This window comes from Bubalus kerabau, chromosome 1 (assembly GCF_029407905.1).
Source record: "Bubalus kerabau isolate K-KA32 ecotype Philippines breed swamp buffalo chromosome 1, PCC_UOA_SB_1v2, whole genome shotgun sequence".
In the NCBI taxonomy this organism is placed as follows: Eukaryota; Metazoa; Chordata; class Mammalia; order Artiodactyla; family Bovidae; genus Bubalus; species Bubalus kerabau.
The window spans coordinates 239,871,092-239,891,169 of record NC_073624.1 but is presented as its reverse complement, the minus strand read 5'-3'; the positions used below and the strand labels follow the sequence as shown (position 1 = coordinate 239,891,169).

General features: G+C 42.6%; 1 protein-coding gene across 15 annotated transcripts in view; it reads left to right on the top strand.

The window, feature by feature from the left end:
- Positions 1-20,078, top strand: part of EBF1 (EBF transcription factor 1) — a 429,773-nt gene that overhangs the window by 259,849 nt on the left and 149,846 nt on the right. The gene's annotated exons all lie outside the window — the stretch shown is intronic.

Genomic DNA, 20,078 nt, shown 5'->3' with positions numbered 1-20,078 from the left:
GAATGGGAGAGGGAAAGACAAAGTGTGATGGGAGGAGCCATAGCACATGCAGGGTTGCAGAGTGGGCAAAGCAGAGAGTGGTAGATGGAAGGAGAAGTGGTCCACGTAAGCTTGAAGGTAGAAAATGGGAGGAATAAGGTTACAGTGGTAAATTTGGTCCATATCACAAAGGAGAGGGGTGCTTCAACAGCAGAAAGGAGGCTTAAGTTTTTTGGGTTTTTTTTTTTTTAGGCATTTGCATGGGTTTTTGGAGAAGGAAATGGCAACCCACTCCAGTGTTGTTGCCTGGAGAATCCCAGGGACGGGGGAGCCTGGTGGGCTGCCGTCTGTGGGGTTGCACAGAGTCGGACACGACTGAAGTGACTTAGCAGCAGCAGCAGCACACGGTAGTACAGAGAAGGCAATGGCACCCCACTCCAGTACTCTTGCCTGGAAAATCCCATGGACAGAGGAGCCTGGAAGGCTGCAGTCCATGGGGTCGCTGAAGGTCCGACACGACTGAGTCACTTCACTTTCACCTTTCACTTTCTTGCTCTGGAGAAGGAAATGGCAACCGACTCCAGTATTCTTGCCTGGATAATCCCAGGGATGGGGGACCCTGGTGGGCTGCCATCTATGGGGTCACACAGAGTCGGACATGACTGAAGTGACTTAGCAGCAGCAGCAGCAGCAGCAGCAGCAGCAGCACAGGTTTTGGCACACAGTGGACTGTGAGCAATATTGAGTGCATCTTGACTGATGCATCCCCCAGGAGCACAGAAAACCTAGGTTCTGGAGAGCTCTGTTCCAGCTCTTAGAGCACAGGCTGCTTCATGAGCCCCCACGTTCTAATCTTCTCTGTACTTGTCCTCTGTACTTGTCTGTTGGTAGAAAAGTTAATCATTCAACTATTTTCTTCCCTGGAGAGCTGGGGCAAGGGCAGAGGGTGAATGGAGGAGTGTCAGGTTGTGGTGAGGATTAAAATATTGTGTGCAGTCCCCTATATTAATCGCAGCACTGTTTATAGTAGCCAAGACATGGAAACAACCTAAATGTCCATCGACAGATGAGTGGATAAAGAAGATGCAGTGCATGTATACAATGGAATACTATGCAGCCATAAAAGGATGAAATCATGGTATCTGCAGCAACATGGATGGACCTAGAAATTGTCATACTAAGTGAAATAAATTGGAAAGAGAAGGAAAAATACCATATGATATCACTTGTATGTGGAACCTAAAATATGACACAAATCAACTCTTCTACAAAAGAGAAACAGACTCATAGATGTAGAGAAAAAACTTGTGATTGCTAAGCAGGGTGGATTATGGAGGAGGGAAAAATTGGAAGTTTGAGATTAGTGGATTCAAACTATTATATATAGGATGGATAAACAATAAGGCCCTACCATATATCAAGGGAATTATATTCAATATCCTGTAATAAACCATAGTAGAAAAGAATACCAAAAAGAATATATGTGTGTGTGTATAACTGAATCACTTTGCTATACAGCAGAAATTAACACACTGTAAATTCAACTATACTTCAATAAAATTTAAAATTAGATAAATAATGTATGCACTAGTGTACCTGTGGCGGATTCATTTTGATATTTGGCAAAACTAATACAATTTTGTAAAGTTTAAAAATAAAATAAAATTAAAAAAAATAATGTATGCACTAAACACAGTATCTGACACATAGGAACTGCTCAGTAAAAATCAACTGTCTTTTAACTCATTACTGTTTTTATAAAACCTAACTTGGGAAAGTATTCAGTTAGGCTACTTCGAATCAGTCTTTGCCTTAAAAACATCAACCATATTCAGAAAGAAATTGGTATTCTGCATCTTCCTAGTTAAGAGTCATTGCACTCGAGAGTGCATGCACTCTTGATCCTATAGTTCAAGGAAGAATACATGAAATCCTGTATTTTCCCAGACTGTTCCCTTTAAGAATAACTTATCATTATCATCTTTGTAAGAAAAGAGCCTTCTTTTTTAAAAAAGAAAAATAAGACTTCAAACTCTCTATGAGTTGAGGGGAATGTTCTAGAAGTGAACTGTTTGGTTGGGAGAGAACACATTCTGGGGTTCAAGTACTGTTGTCTCCACAGCTCCTGGCCTGAGCTGGGGGGATTCTGTTGGCTTCAATCAGGTTCTTCTTTGTTCCACATGGTAGCCCTTGCACCCCAGAGAGAGAGAGATGAGAACTCAGGGGGAAGAGTTAGAGACCCAACTCTAGCCTTTCACACCCACTGACAACTTCTCTGGTTAAGTCTGAAGATGCTGTGCTTTTGCTTAGTAAGGAAAACTATTCATTTATCACCATTGTACTTATTTCTACCATATTTTGTGGTTCATCCCATCAGAATTAACAATCTAGCTTTGGGTCAACTGGAAAAGGCATTTAAGATCAAGTGTGTACATTTGCTGAGAGGTAGGGAGGGTCCCCCATCATGGTCTCATTTCAGCAGATGGCCCTTAAATATCTCTGGGGCAGGATTCATTTTCATCTATTACCTTTCACGGGGTTCTACCTGGAAGTGATGAGAAAATCCTTTTGTTTAATCACTATTATATATTTTAAATTTTTTTACTTTATTTTGGAGCACAGTGGACTAACAATGTTATGTTAGTTTCAAATGTGCAGCAGAGTGATTCGGTTATACATATTCACGTATCTGTTCTTTTTCAAATTCTTTCCCCATTTAGATTATTACAGGAGCAGAGTTCCCTGTGCTATACAGTAGGTTCTTGTTAGCTATGTTTTACATATATCAGTATGTACATATCAAACCCAAACTTCCAGTCTATCCCCGTTGAAAGTTAGGAAAATCAGAACATTGGGACTCCCTCAGGCATTTTTTCACTTGTTCATTCATTCAGCAAATATTTTACTGCCAGATGTTGAGCCTTATTCTGGACTCTGGGTGAAAAAAGATAGTGATAAGGACTGAAGGGGGCTGCTGAGGTAGGATGCAGGAAAGGCCTCCCTGGGGAGGTGATGTCTAAGGGAGAACTAAAGGATGAGAAAGAACTGGGTCAGATCATTCCAGGGCCCAGAGTGAGAAAGAGTTCGGCTTGTTTGTGGAAGTAAAAGGAAGCCTCCAAGGCTGGAGTCAGAACAGAGGCTGCCAGTAAGCAACTGGGTGACTTAGGCCATACCACTTGATCTCTTTGAGCCTCAGTAGATCAATCCATCAAATGAGAGCAACTATACCCATCACTGATACATCCTTCAAGAGTTTTTTTGCAGAGCAATTAGAAAAGAAATGATTTTTCAAGTGAAGCATAGTTTAAAAAGTATAGTTTGTTTTTATTCTTGATTTAGCAAAGAATTATTGCTAATAAAACTTAGCACAAGTTTGAATACCTGTTTTCCATTCAAGGAGATTTATTCCCAGAAATAACAGAAACCCACTCTTATTACATAGTTTCACTTTTAACTTGGTCCAAGAGTGGGCAGGGAGCCTTGCTCTGTAGTCTTACTCTCTGTTATGAACTATAACTGGCCTCATATCCTGGTTCTGCTACTTACTGCCCAAGGTCTCTTTTACCAACATTTCTAGCCTCAGTATATTCATCTGTGAAATGGGGCTATCAATGGGACCTATCAGGGAATGTCATGTTGGGATTCATTGGAATGATCCCTGTAAATGCCCGCTGAGTGAAATGGGGGCCTGGGACCCGCTGAGTGAAATGGGGGCTTGAGGTGAAAACACGAATGACTCCTATGTCAGTGAGGCCTGGCCAGATTCAGGTCTCCTCCCATTAAATGTAAGAAGAGAGAAAGCTTGTTTATACTGGGTTGGCTGTGTCCTCTTCCATAGATATTTTTCCAATTTGCTGACTTTCCAGGCCACAGACTCTTCAGAAGCTGGTAGGAAGGCATTGAGTCAGGTATTTTGTTTCCAGCATGGTTAATTGGTTGTAAAATGCTACTAAAACTTACTGCTTCTGATTGAATTAAGTGCCTTAGGAAATCCAGCTGTGAACAGGTGGGCGTGGATGATGTTCCCTCTGTCTGTACTCACGTCCATGGACAGCCTCATGCTGATAAAAGTGCTTCTGGTTGCAGATGCTTTTCCTGACTTTTCCCTTCAACCAACTTGTCAGCTGCCAAAAGTCTGGAAGAAAATTAAGCTTGAGTACATCTGAATTTCAAGTGACAAGGATTCTCAAAAATGACAAAATAAAACATCCCATTGCCTCAAATGCAGAAGCTGCTTTTTAAAATTCTGAGTGGACATCCTGGAGCCTAGAGCCAGACATCCTGGAATGTGAAGTCAAGTAGGCCTTAGGAAGCATCCCTACGAACAAAGCTAGTAAAGGTGATGGAATTCCAGTTGAGCTATTTCAAATCCTAAAAGATGATGCTATGAAAGTGCCGCACTCAATATGCCAGCAAATTTGGAAAATTCAGCAATGGCCACAGGACTGGAAAAGGTCAGTTTTCATTCCAATCCCAAAGAAAGCCAATGCCAAAGAATACTCAAACTACAGCACAGTTGCACTCATCTCACATGCTAGTAAAGTAATGCTCAGAATTCTCAAACCAGGCTTCAGCAATACGTGAACCGTGAACTTCCAGATGTTCAGGCTGGCTTTAGAAAAGACAGAGGAACCAGATATCAAATTGCCAACATTCGCTGGATCATTGAAAAAACAAGGGAGTTCCAGAAAAACATCTATTTCTGCTTTATTGACTATGCCAAAGCCTTTGACTGTGTGGATCACAATAAACTGTGGAAAATTCTGAAAGAGATGGGAATACCAGACCACCTGACTTGCCTCATGAGAGATCTGTATGCAGGTAAAGAACCAGCAGTCAGAACTGGACATGGAACAACAGACTGGTTCCAAATTGGGAAAGGAGTACATCAAGGCTGTATATTGTCACCCCACTTATTGAACTTCTATGCAGAGTACATCATGAGAAATGCTGGACTGGAAGAAGCACAAGCTGGAATCAAGATTGCCAGGAGAAATATTAATAACCTCAGATATGCAGATGACACCACCCTTATGGCAGAAAGTGAAGAACTAAAGAGGCTCTTGATGAAAGTGAAAGAGGAGAGTGAAAAAGTTGGCTTAATGCTCAACATTCAGAAAACTAAGATCATGGCATCTGGTCCTGTCACTTCATGGCAAATAGATGGAGAAACAGTGGAAACAGTGGCTGACTTTATTTTTTGGGGCTCCAAAATCACTGCAGATGGTGACTGCAGCCATGAAATTAAAAGATGCTTACTCCTTGGAAGGAAAGTTATGGCCAACCTAGACAGCATATTAAAAAGCAGAGACATTACTTTGCCAACAAAGGTCCATCTCACCAAGACTATGTTTTTTCTGGTAGTCATGTATGGATGTGAGAGGTGGACTATAAAGAAAGGTGAGCGCTGAAGAATTGATGCTTTTGAACTGTGGTGTTGGAGAAGACTCTTGAGAGTCCCTTGTACTGCAAGGAGATCCAACCAGTCCATTCTAAAGAAGATGAGTCCTGAGTGTTCACTGGAAGGACTGATGTTGAAGCTGAAACTCCAGTACTTTGGCCACCTGATGCGAAGTGCTGACTCATTTGAAAAGACCCTGATGCTGGGCAAGATTGAAGGCAGGAGGAGAAGGGGAAAACAGAGGATAAGATGGTTGGATGGTATCACTGACACAATGGACATGAGTTTGGGTAAACTCTGGGAGTTGGTGATGGACAGGGCGGCCTGGCATGCATGGGGTTGCAAAGAGTCGGACATGACTGAGTGACTGAACTGAACTTGTCAGCTGCCAAAAGTCTGGTAGAAAATCAAGCTTAAGTACATCTGGATTTCAAATGACAAGGATTCTCAAAAATGACAAAACAAAACTTGCCATTATCTCAAATGCAGAAGCTGCTTTTTAAAATTATGAGTAGAGTCCATTGGCGATGGACAGGGAGGCCTGGTGTGCTGCAGTCTATGGGGTTGCAAAGAGTTGGACATAACTGAGAGACTGAACTCAACTGAGAGTCCTATTTAGTGGAGCCAAAGGGCTCCTTTTTAAAAATTATTATTTTTTTAAATTAAAAATGGGCCCAAAGAAGCCCTTCCCTAGCCTCGCAGATGGATGACTTGCTGCTAGTTTGGTTATTATAGTTTAGAGAAAGAGATATGAACTGGGACTGTACTCCCAGACCTGTTAAAGTTGGCCCTTACATTGTCTGAAAGATGGGCAAACTTCACACTAAATATGTATTTCCAGCTTCTGTTAAAATGGGAAACTCTGGCAACACTCTTCCCAGGTTCCCCCTTGGAGTTAGTTAGCTGGAGAAGTGTCAGGCTGCCCCATGTGGACCAAGACATCCTCTCTTCACTTCCTATAGTTCCTGGTTCTGTCTCAGGTGTTACATGCAGCCTGGTTCACTCATTGTAGTTACCTGCATGGAGAGACCTATTATTGTTGTTGTTCAGTCACTAAGTCATGTCCAATTCTTTGCCACCCCTTGGACTGCAACACACTCAGCTTCTCTATACATCACCAGCTCCTGGAGTTTGCTCAAACTCATGTCCATTGAGTTGTTGATGCCATCCAACCATCTCATCCTCTGTCATCCCCTTCTTCTCTTGCCCTCAGTCTTTCCCAGCATCAGGGTCTTTTCCAAGGAGTCATCGCTTCACTTCAGGTGGCCAAAGTATTGGAACTTTAGCTTCAGCATCAGTCCTTCCAGTGAATATTCAGGGTTGATTTCCTTTAGGATAGACTGGTTTGATCTCCTTGCTGTCCAATGGACTTTTTATCTGTCAGTCTATCTATCTATCTGGACAGTGAGTTGAGAGGAGGTCATAGGACATTGAAATTGTACAGCCTGATTGTTACCAGGGCCCAATAGAACAGAATGTTCTCTTTTACTTACGCTTTTTGAGGACCCTCCCTTTTGCTACCTTCTCAGCTTCACCCTTCTGCTGACATCTCCATCTTTACCTGCCTGCCTCCTTTCCTGAAGATAGCTTCTCTACCTTCTCTCCTCCCCAACCTAGTAGAGTTTCCTTGTTCTGTGATCCCTGTTAGGTGGGATACTAATGGATTATGTTCTATTATGGACTCATCTTGGAGAATAAAGTTTTCCAGCACACACAGCCTCACATTTTCCAGGTTCAACTCTAAGTAGAATGGAGCCCAATTCTGTTTTGAGTGACTCTAACAGAAGTCCTGCCGCAGGCTTGGATTGGGCTTGATTGGCTAGACTTGGGTCACATGCTTGTCTCTGTAGCAGTCATAGAGTTTGAGGGGTGGGTGCCGTGACTAGTCAGGTCAGGATCACAGGCAGTAATCTGGCCCAAGTGTGCAATGACTTCATACTGCTGAGAAACAAGGACTCCTGGGTGAGAACAAGGAAGTTCTTCAAAAGAAGTATGGAAGGTGGTTATCAAAATGGGTGGCAAAGGATTCTGGGCAGTCAATTCACTGATTCTTTCCACAATCTTGTGAAAACTCTGGACACGTTCTACAGGAAAAAAAGTGTGGGTAAAACTTTGGATACAACATTAAGGTATTCAAGAACCTGACGCAGACCATCCATTGACTCCAGGTTAAGAATATCTGGACTTAGATAATTTCTAAATTCTTGTTCCATTTTATTAGATGATTGACCAATTTTTGTGATAAAAGCTTCCTTGGAGTTTTGTTTGGAGTGTTTTTGTTTTAAACTGAAGCTGTTTAAGAGTAAAATGTTGAGAAGGGAGGGCAAGGCAGTGTGACCTGTGAGCTGCAAAGCGCCCTCAGAAAGTCTCAATTATGTCATTGTTTGTCTCCAATATTGCTTTAGTTTCATTTTCCATCAGCATCCTTATGATATCATGAGAAATAGTGCTTAATAACATGTCAGACTCTATTTTGCATTATGATTTTAAAATGATAAATTTCTTCTTATATTTTTATGAACTAGAACACATAGACTTATTAGATAGCCTATAATATAAACTGGAATAATTTGGAGCTCATGAGATTATTGTCAGTGCTCTGTGGGCCTGACCCCTCGCTGGTCATTTTTATTTGGAGACTGATCCTGAGCTTTAAATCCAAATTAAGGAATCACTTGCTTTTGTCTGAACTTCACTTGTGGCGTGTTGTCATGCAGTGATTTTTTTCGATGAAAGCCATTGCTCAAATTAAAGTCGTTATCCCCAGTGGTATGTGAGCCTGGAGGATGGGAGGCAACAGAGAGTGATGCTGAGGCTGGGATGGGGAAGGATGTATCCTGAAAAGTGAACAGACAAAAGGAGTGAGGTTTTTTTAAGGGGTGTTGATGTAAGTAGGTTTCAAAATAATTTTCATTCTGACAAGACTTCTTGCTTTTCTCTTGGGAAAGGACTGCTTCAGCTGATGCCTTCATCTTTCCTTTTTGGTAGAAAAATGAGCTCGTTTCTTTCCCTTGAAGCAAAAATTCATCAAGTATTTGCTTTCTATGGTAACTAGGCACTTCTTTCTTTCTCTGTGGCTTATGTTGGTCAGGAGGTGGGATGGGTGAGTGAATTTGAGTTTTCTTTTTACTCCGAGGTGATTTGACATAAGTTTTTGTGCTAAGTTTCAATGATGCATGATGAGATGTCCATTCCTTCCATGCAAGCAATTCACTCTTTTTGGTATGTAAATCTATTGTTGCATGTATCACATGGTATTGACATGACTTTTGACTTTAAAAATTAAATTAAGTATCAAGTCTCAAGATTCAGTGTATACCTGAATTATTTGAGTACTTTACCCCCTAATCTTCTCCCACAAAGGCAGGTTTCCCAGGCAGTTCTGACACAGGTGGCCTGAGAACTGCATTTTGATGAGCTTCTGTGAGGGGTGTGAAGTTGTCTCTGTGCTTGTGTTTGGCACGTAGTAGGTGCTTAGTAAACACTTCCTGATGAAGGAGGTACTGACTGAATTAATGGATGACGTAGAAATAGCCTGAAGCAAGGAATAGCAAATAGCCAAAAACTTTAATCACTGAGTTTCAACAATGTCATCAGAAGGGTCTGTAAGATTTTGCGGAAAGGAGATCCATTTCATACTATTAATTACATGACCTTTTATCCCTTTGGGTTATGCTTAAGTGCTTCAAGAACACTGGCAAGTTTAGCTTAAAGATAATATTTTAAACATTGATGTTGAGGAATTTTAAAGTAGGAAATTGAGGACACCAATGGTGTGGAATCTGCCCAGTTGATATTCTTTTATGAATTATGCATATGGGAAACTAAGATCGACATCTTACAGAGTGTGAGATGAATAGCTCTTAAGTGTTCTCATTTGAATTAACTGGCAAATCTTAGAGAATAAAGACTTTCGCAAAGACATTCATCATTTTTAGTTCCTAACTTATCCGTTGCAGAATGGAGGAAGCCTTCCCTAGGTTCCATGCTGAGTGATATTCACTTCAATTTTTAAAAAAGTTTTCGCTTGTCTTATCTTAAAGTAGTGCCTATTCAGAAAAAATTAAGAAAGTAGAGAAAAGAATGGAAAGGAGAAAGAAATCATCTTTGTGCTATAATACAAAGTTAACTGCCATTAATGTTAATGGTCAATCATGTAAGATGTTTACTTACTGTTTTACAAATACAGCTGTCCCTGGTGCTGAGGGAGATAGAGAGGCCCTCTGAAGATGTCTGTAGTGCTATGGAGGGGGCAGATGGTTACTCAAGTAACTGGAGTACAAGATGTGAAGACCAAATGTGACCAGAGCTGTACCAGAATGGAGGAGGAAGTGATTAATTCTAGCTGAGGTTCTTGGGCAGGTTTCATGAGCTCAGTGCATTTAAGCTCTACTTGGAAGATAAGTAGGATTATAGGAAGTAAATTAATGACACTGAATGTTTATACTTCATAAACTTTTGAAAAAAATAGTTGCATGTTCAAAAAAACCCATGTGTTTCCGTTACTGTAGATTTGAACTTCATATTTCTCTGATATTTATCACCTCCACAGGGGAAATTAATATCGAAACTCCTTGAGTCCTTAGAGGAAAAGTGAAATCGTAACATCAGATTCTAAATGAATCTGCTTCAAAATTTTATACACATGGGTATTAAACAGAGGGGTACTAAAAGCCTTTCATTTTTAACCTGTGGCTTTCTGTTGGCAAGAAAGACATTGAAAGATAATGACTTGTGGAACTGGTAACCACGGATAGTATAACTAAATCCTTAAGGTGATATTCATTGACTCCTCCCAAGAGACCCAGGTTACACTGGTTTTGCTTTGGCCATCATTCTCTGAACTTGGTTTGGCTCTATTACAAGACTTACTGGTCTTTCATTGTGGTTAAAATCTATTAATGTATTTGAAATAGGAAGGTTTTTCATAAGCAAAATTGAAACACATTAACAGTTACGATTGGGATTATTCTAGTGACAATACCAGAAATCTGTATGCTGACTTCAGCTCTAGTCTTGAATGAATTTGATAATGCTGATAAGAGTATAGCTGCTGCTGCTGCTGCTGCTGCTAAGTCGCTTCAGTCGTGTTCGACTCTGTGCGACCCCATAGATTGCAGCCCACCAGGCTCCCCTGTCTCTGGCTAGATATGGTCAATGATCTGTATGCCCATATCTATCATATATATATAACGTACAAAGGAATGTAGTTTCATGGATGTGGGTTTTGGAGCCAAACTGCCTACATTCAAATTCCAGCTCTACCACTTACTAGACAGGTAATCTTAGGCAAATTACGTAACCCCTCTGTACCGTTATCCATAAAATGAGACTAGAGATAGTACTTCATGGGGTTGTTATGAAAAGTAAGTGAGTTAATACATGTGAAGCACTCAGAACAGTGTCTTGCATGTGGTGTACTTGTGTGTCTGCTGTAGTATCTGCTTAGTTTAGGTGTTGGGGTTCCTCCTTTCTCATCTTATATGTCTGGCTTTGTGGGATGGGTCATGGTTATTGAAGCCAAGTGACACGTGCATCTTTTCCAGCCTGGGGAAGGATTTGCCTCAGTGACTCAGAATCCCAAGACCCAACGCCTGTATCAGATCCTACCCTGGGTCTGTAGGAACTCTGTGCTGCATGATTCCTTGCAGATCGTGACCCTTGTAAGGGAAACAGTTTCAGACAAATTTATTCTGTCTGTGCCCAGCTCTGAGAAGAAAAAACACTTGGAATTTGTTTTGTTTCTTAATTTTCATTGATGTATAATGAATTTACAACATGTGTTTCTGTTGTATAGCAAAGTGAATCAGTTATACATATATATATATCCACTCTTTTTTCAATTTTTTCCCCATATAGGTCATTCCAGAGTACTAAATAAGGTTCCCTGTGCTAGACAGTAGGCTCTCATTAATTATCTACTTTATATATAGTGTGTGTGTGTGTATATATACACACACACACACTGTTTTATATATTTGTCAACCCCAGTTTCCCAATTTATCCTACCCCCCTTTCCCCCTTGGTGACCATAGTCTGTTTTCTATGCCTAATCTCTGCCTCTATTTCTGTTTTGTAAATAAGCTCATTTGTACCCCTTTTTTATATTCCACGTATAAATGATATCATCTGATATTTGTCTTTCTCTGTCTGATTTCACTCAGTATAACAATCTCTAGGTTCATCTATGTCACTGCAAATGGCATTATTTCATTCTTTGTAATGGCTGAGTAATAGTCCATTGTATATATGTACATCATCTTCTCTATCCATTTCCTCCATCAATGGACAACACTTGGGTTTAGTATCTGCTCATTCCTGCTGCAAAGAAAACTACTAGGGTGACTCAAAATGTCTGCCCGTGGCCAGGGTTTATACCTTAATACACTTAAGCAAGAAATACTTTACAGTTGAGTAAGCTTTGTAGAAGAGTGTCCCTAAAGATGGACGCCTTCTCTGCAACACCTAATTCAGTTCTTTGGGGGTTGAATTAAATTCTCGCTTAATTTCCAGTGTAACCTTGCAGCAGTTGGTGTAAGCTACAGCCCCCTTGCCCTGGCATCCCTTCCGTGTGTCATTTCTAAAGAATTGCAGTTTATTCTTTCCCTATTGGCTGCTGGTTCTTTGGCCTTCCCTCTCCCCTTTTGCTATCCTGGTGCTTTTCCCCACCTTTCAGATTTGACTTCTATCATCAGGAGACCTATTTGTTGTGGGTGCTTTTATTGAAAACTATTTTTAAATTATCTAGTCTGCTGCCATGCTATCCCAACCCCCACCCCTTTTTTTGGGAGGGGATTGGGGAGTAAACCCTTGCCACTGATTATGTCCTTCCATCACAGCCTAGCTCTGAACTCTGAGGTCATGAATGCTTTTCAAGTTGATCATGTTCATCCCTTAGACTGAGAACACTTTCCAGAAATGCCTAAGATCTAAAGAACCTTGGCCAGGGGAGAAGGTCAACTCCTAGAAGTCAGTGGCCAAGAATAAGGGCAGCCACATGCTCTTCCCCTGGGATCCCCAAGATAGAGCCACAGCTTGGTATCATTCCACCTCCCACCTCAGGCAGGGAGGAGAGAATGTGCTTCAATCTACATAGAATCCCCTCCGTGATCCTGTTTTTCCCCTTCTGGTCTTTCCAGTCTCTCAGACAGAACTGCAGGGGTTTGAGTCAAAGCGGGTCCTCTCTCAGCGGTGCATTATCAGAGAAGGAGAGGAAGTCAGCCGGGCAGTCAGAAACCTTTGCCCTCACACAGGCTCAGCCTCCCCAGCCCGCCCTGGTGGTATCCCTGGGGTTTTGGCAGACTTGGCGGGTATCATATTTTCACATGGATGAACTGTACTCTACAACTTCTTCTGTGTACTAGGAACCCAAAAGTGTTGACATTGAAAATACAGTTTTCTCTTTCTAGCTGTTTCGGTCCCCTGTTTTCAAGGGTGATCTGTTTTTCATGGCAGGGGCTATGGATTTGTGTTTACCTCTTCACGGAGGGCTCCCATGGAGTAGCAGTGGTATTTCTGAGACAGTCCCTGGCATCTCGGGCGTCTGGGTGGGGATAGGTGCTTTCTGGTTAAATATTCTTAACTTGAGAGAACCCTTGTACTCCAGGAAAGTCTTCTTGGTTACATCTGGGCAGTAGATTTAGTCTCAGAGGCAGATGGTTTTGCGCTTCGGTGGCACAGCCCAGAGGATGGCGCTGTTTGTGGCAAGGATTCCTCCAAAGATGACCTTTGAATCATGAGGCCTTTGCCTCTCTACCCTCCAGCGAGTGTGTGCAGGAGCAGCTTGAGTTCACACAGAAGGGACCCCACAGCTGTTTCCACACAGCTGTTTCCCTCACTGGGCGGAGTGAGTCTCCGTGTCTGGAGTATCTTTGAGAAGGATCGTCTGCCACGTAACCATCTGCAGGGAGGAGTCGGAGGAACTTTCAGGCAGCCTGAAGACTGCAAATGGGGCTTTTATGTCTTGGTTTAGGTGTGCCCTGATGCTTTTCTTTTCCAGCCTGGACATTATGAGAGCAGCTGAAAACATCCAAACGTGATTTTTCAGAATTTGGGAGGGGGCGGTGAAAACTCAACCTGCTCAGCCCAGATCTATCGCGATGCTTTGCATAATAATTAATGAGGTACAAGCTGTTGCCTACTGGATGGTTTTACTCAGTGTGCCCTTCAGTGTGACTAGCTGGAATCCTCTGTGATTTAAGCTGCTGCCTTTCCTCCCCTTCGTATCTTGGCCTTTGGAAAGAGCCACTTTAGTCATTATTACCTGTCTTTTTTTTTTTTTCTTTCTTTCTTTTTTTTTTCTTTTTGTAGGTCATTCAATGAAACCTATAGTTCTTGTCAGTTACATAGATCTTTGCCTCCTTTCTTAACCTTAACATTCAAAGAGAGAATACTTTCTGTACCTGAAAAATTTCAGTATCTCTGAACATTAGAGCAGTTGATGATAGAAGGAATTATTTATTCTTCTATGCCAGGTACTGTTTTAACACTCTACATATATTACTCATTGAATTCTCAGTAACCCTCTGAAGTAGGATTTTGTTGCCCCCATTTTACAGATGAGGCACAGAGAGGTGAAATAACTTTTCTAAAGTAGCATAATTAATTAAAGAGTAAAGGTAGGATTATGATGAAAGTCATACCATGCGGCTGGAAGGGACGGTACTGTTACTCTCATGTTTTACTGAGGCTCAGGGAATTAGAGAAATTGACCGAGGCTTATCTTATCTTTAACCCAAGCACCTGTCCAGAGTACTCCACTGCTGTCTTCATCATAGAATGGTCCTATTTCTACCCTTTGGGAGGTCTGGGATTCTGTTTAGCTGTATAAATACTTACCAAAAAACTATTGGTTCTGAGTCCTGTGCCATGTACTGGCTATACAGAGATGATTTTTTGTTATTTTATATCCTTATATGGATTGGGCCTATCCTGTTGACTAATAACTTTCCTTTTGGGGGTGCCTAGTGGTACCTTCAGAGAAGGCAATGGCACCCCACTCCAGTACTCTTGCCTGGAAAATCCCATGGACGGAGGAGCCTGGTAGGCTGCAGTCCATGGGGTCGCCAAGAGTCAGACATGACTGAGCGACTTCACTTTCACTTTTCACTTTCATGCACTGGAGAAGGAAATGGCAAACCACTCCAGTGTTCTTGCCTGGAGAAACCCAAGGATGGGGGAGCCTGGTGGGCTGCCGTCTATGGGGTCGCACCAGAGTCGGACATGACTGAAGTGACTTAGTTGTAGTGGTAGCGGTACCTTTGGTATCTAGCAGTGTGCTTGTCACATGGAAACTACTCCTTATGCTGAACATCTATTAGTTGGTAAAATGTGATACAGGGAAATCATTGAATAAGCAGTTATGTTCTACAAATATGTGTGTTCAGTTCAGTAATGTTCAGTGAGGGTAATGTTGTACATTAGCCTCGTTGGTGAACTTAAACAAAACTTCTATTAGAGCGTCACTTTGGGTTTTATGACCGTCACTTTCCTAATGGAGGTGTGTGTATGTGTGTACTCAGTTGCTTGCTGCTACTGCTGCTAAGTCACTTCAATTGTGTCCAACTCTGTGCGACCCCATAGACGGCAGCCCACCACGCTTCCCTGTCCCTGGGATTCTCCAGGCAAGAATACTGGAGTGGGGTGCCATTTCCTTCTCCAATGCATGAAAGTGAAAAGTGAAAGTGAAGTCTCTCAGTCGTGCCCGACTCTTAGCAACCCCATGGACTGCAGCCTACCAGGCTCCTCCACCCATGGGATTTTCCAGGCAAGAGTACTGGAGTGGGATGCCATTGCCTTCTCAGTTGCTTACTCATGTCCAACTCTGCGACTGGAGCAAGTTGCCATTTCCTTCTCTAGGGAATCTTCCCAACCCAGGGATCAAACCCGTGTCTTCTGCAAGTCTCATGCACTGCAGGCAGATTCTTTACCACTAAGCCACCAGAGAAGCCCTTCATAATGGAAATAGTAGACTGCAAAATGCAGTAGCTCCAGTGTTGAGCTCTTATTGGGTTGGCTTTTGGAAAACTAACACTACATTGGAAAAATCATGCAGTTAGAAGTCGAGACATGTGGATTAATAGTTTTAGCTCTCAGAACGACTGTAACTCTGTGAGTATTATCGTGTTCCTGACCTCTCAATTTTCCCACGTACATGGTGAAGAAGGTAGGCACAGTGTTGGTTTAGGTCACTTATAAAGTCCTATAATCCACAGAGATAACTCATACATTAGTGAGTCCTTTGGGCCAATATATAGGGTATTAGTTTGGATTTGTCTTTCAATAAATATCTTAATTTTGTTGAATCTTAGTTGTTTTATTTATTTTTTTTTTGCCTTTCACAAGGGTTGAGCATTCCTGAGCTGCCTAATTGTAGGACTTCTGTGAGGATTCAGTGAGATTCGGAGGCTAGAAGTGTTTTGAATAATGTAACACTGTATGACCACAAAATATTATTTGTATTGAAAGTTAATGGAAAGGTGTCAGGTTTCTTGCCACTCCTTCCCCCATCCAAAAAAATAAAAAAATAAAAAAGCCTGGAGTTGGGTCCTTCTTGGGCTGTTTCCTGTAGTTTATGGACTTCTGGAACGCTAAGGGGTCAATGGGGGCTTTGTCTTGCCTTGGGTCAGTTTCCCACGGTTGGGATAAGGCTGCGCACTCTTTCTCCCTGACAACAACTTTATCAAACACACCCGCCACACAAAATGTGGTAATTTGGTAGACAAAAGTGTGGTTTTGAGTTACGCTAACCTCCCCTTTGTTCAAAGCCCCCCTCCTCCTTGGAATCTGATATCTTCTCGGCAGACCAGCAGATGTGCAAGTGTCCCCAGGTTTACAGATGCCTTCAAAACAGCCTGATAAACCACCCCCCCCAAAAAAAAAAGTTTGTGTGCCACATCTAACTCCATCTTTCGGTGGGGATATTTTTAACTCCTGCTTCTAACTCCTTGCAGTTCCTTTAAGGAAGTGTGATCTGAAAGGGTCAGACATTTGGCATCTACTTGGGGGAAAACTTTGAAAGAATTCCTGATGCTCCCCCTAGGGCAGGGCTGGCTTTCTCCAACAGAACTGGCCCTTCCGAGTGTCTTTGCCACATAAGGGCTTGTGTGAGGCCTCAGGCACCAGTTGACGCTGTCTCTTCCCCACAACAGATGGTCAAGCCTTCAGTTTCAGCGAGGGATCCGCTGTCGAGAGGGCGGGCAGAAGATGCTGCCAGCATGCCAAGTGACAGGGCAGCTTGGGGTAACGGGGATCTGGTTTGTGCCCAGCATAGCTTTTGTGCTAACGATGGGCTGGTGACAGGCGCCTCGCCCTGCTCATCGCCGAGGCAGAAGATCCCCTGCTCCCTAGATTCTGTTTCTCTGGCAGAGCTAACGTCCTGTTTACCTGCCTTTCAAAATCCATTTTGGCACCAGATGGACCCCCTCATGGTGGCTAGCAGTTGTCTGACTTGAAGATGTCAGAGGGTGTGCTGACAGCTCCTTCCCGCACAACCTGAATCTGGCTGTTGTGTCTAACCTGAATCTGGCTGTTGTGTCTGGCTCAAATGGCTTTAAACATACACAGGCGGCAAATATTATCTATCAGTCCCGGAGAACCAGGTGTGGGAGCGGGGTGCCCACTGGATGGAGAATGGCAGCGACGTCTCCCTCCACAGTGTCCAGGTTGCTAGTGTGGAAACAATGGTACAATGGTACTAATAATTACTCTTATGATTACTCCTATTTGTGCAGTTGCCATTGTGCTACATTGTACCATTGCTGTCAATGGTACAATTAGTATTAATATCAACAATGCACTACTTCTGTGATTATTAAAACTACTGTAGCACAATGGTTAAAAGCACAGGCTCTGTGCAAATTTGAGTTGATCCACGTTTAATAACCTTTGGGCAACTTATTTACGTTCTCTGAACCTCAGTTTCCTCATCAACAAAATGGGATTAAAGGTAGAGGTTATTTAGGAGGCTTGAATGGGAAAAATATATTTGAAGTTCTCAGCTTTCTGAACACAAAGTAAGCGCCTAATACATGAAAGAGATTATTATTATGACAGCCACCATCACTATGTGTACTATGCTCCAGACACTGTGTATCATTGCCGTTAATTTTCTTAGTCACCTTCTATGATAGGGACTGATATTATACCCAGATTCTAGGTAAGAAGTGTGGTGCAGGAAAGTTCAGCTCTTTATCAAAAGTCACACAGCTGTATCTGTCAGAATTTGATAGGAATCTCATTCTGAATATTTTTAAGGGTCATGGCTTTTCTATCATCCCAAGCCGACTCTTACTGTCAATTTAGTGATAATCAGCCCTGTCCTGGGGTTTGTGTGGCTTTTAAATATCCTCTTCCAACCAGCTGTGCTTGAAAGAAGCAGTCGGTTTTCACACTTTAGGTGTCTTTGGATGTATGCTTGAGCCCGGTCAAGATGGCAGACTCACTATCCCTGACCTCCACCACATCAGACAGTTTCCGGCAGTAATGTGTGGTCGCTAGGGCTCCCGGCACTTGCTGTCTGCGAGTTCAGAGGTGGGGACAGTGCAGAGGCACTTAGGATTGGGACCACACCCTCAAACCCCTCTCCTGTCCCCAGACTCCCCTGTTGCACGTGGCCAGGTCTGCGCTGGCCAACGGGCCAGTGTTGCTCTTTGAGCTGGATTTTATTTTACGCAGCTGGGCTCAGCAGTGTGCCATGAGTCATTTATCTTGTTCAGAAAGGTTGATAAACTTTGGCCTCTGTGAACAGAACCTGGAAATAGGCATGAAGGATTGTTCAGAAGCTAGGTCTTATTGATGGACAGTTGAACGTTGCATGATGTCGAAAGAGCTGTTTCAGGAAGATGTTTACATTTTAAAATGTGATTTTGGGGGTTGACAAAGTCATTGTCTCTCTTCAAAGAGTTATTCCCATGCCATACTTCCCTCTTGGCAGAGTCTGAGAGACCGGGGAGAAGAGAGATTCTGTTGGGACATCGCTTAGTCTGGTTTTCAGAAATTGGCTGAAATTGGTGCTTCTCTGTGCTGTGCTCTCATTATAGAGGTGCTATTTGGTTGATAGACTTTATACTCAGAGCTAAATCCAGACATCCCAGCTTGATAGTTCCTCACAAATTATGTGTATTGAAGTAGGAATTTTACTGCAGTGTAGACTTGAAATGGGGAAAGAGGTGATGACAGGAAAATTCCTATGAGAATTTAACTGAGCAACATTTTAATGCATTGTAATATTTTGGGAAAGTGGGCCTGAAGTCCACATCCCTAAAAGTAAAAAGGAAAGAAGAACTTCCAGCAGCTTTTAAAATGCTTCTTTCCCCAAACATATTAATAGGTGGATTGAGAGGTTTAATTGTAGATAACTAACAAGAATGCCCTGATTGGACACTTTTGATCATGCTGCCTTTCCATGATGAACTTCAACAACTCCCACCTAAGAAATATAGAAATAACTCTCCTGATTCACAGAAAGGTAGAAATAACTCATCTAATTTATCACCCAGTGCAGGACACTTTTAAAAGTTAAAGTGCGTACTATTCATTTTGTTGTTGTTGCTCAGTAGCTCAGACTCTCTTGTGATCCCATGGACTGCAACACTCCAGACTTCCCTGTCCTTCACTATCTCCAAGAGTTTGCTCAAACTCATGTGCAGTGAATCAGTGATGCCATCCAGCCATCTCATTCTCTGTCATCCCCTCTTCTCCTTCTACCTTCAATCTTCCCCAGCATCAGGGTCTTTTCCAGTGAGTTGGCTCTTCGCATCAGGTGGCCAAAGTATTTGACCTTCAGTTTCAGCATCAGTCCTTCCACTGAATATTCAGGGTTGATTTCCTTTGAGATTGACTGGTTTGAACTATTCACACTTACAATAGTACAGCTGGTGTAAACTAGTATGCTGCTGCTGCTGCTCTGCTAAGTCACTTCAGTCGTGTCCGACTCTGTGCAACCCCACAGACGGCAGCCCATCAGGCTCCTCTGTCCCTGGGATTCTCCAGGCAAGAGCACTGGAGTGGGTTGCCATTTCCTTCTCCAATGCATGAAAGTGAAAAGTGAAAGTGAAGTCGCTCAGTCGTGCCCGACTCTTAGTGACCCCACGGACTGCAGCCTACCAGGCTCCTCCGTCCATGGGATTTTCCAGGCAAGAGTACTGGAGTGGGGTGCCATTGCCTTCTCCGGTAAACTAGTATAGTTCCTGGCAAATTGAGACCTTTGGTCACCCTAGCCAGTAAAACCCATGGATCTCATTATGGAATCAATTCAGAGATCAAGGTGGCTGTGAAGCAGGACATTCCTTCTTCCATCCCAAATAGCTTTTGTTTATAGCTGGCACATAAGGAAAACATATGGGATATGTTCAAGAAATCAGTGGACTTTAGTCAGTATGGGAATCTTCTCATAAGCACTCCTAATCAGAATACTTTACTTGGGCTTCCCTGGTGGCTCAAAGGGTAAAGATGCAGGCAGACCCAGGTTTGATCTCTAGATCAGGAAGATCTCCTGGAGAAGGAAATGGCAACCCAGTCCAATATTCTCGCCTGGAGAATCCCCATGGACAGAGGAGCCTGGCGGGCTGCAGTCCATGGGGTCACAAAGAGTCAGACACGACCGAGCAACTTCACTTTCCCTTTCATGTTCAAGAAATCAATGGACTTTAGTCAGTATGGGAATCTTCTCATAAGCACTCCTAATCAGAATGTTTTA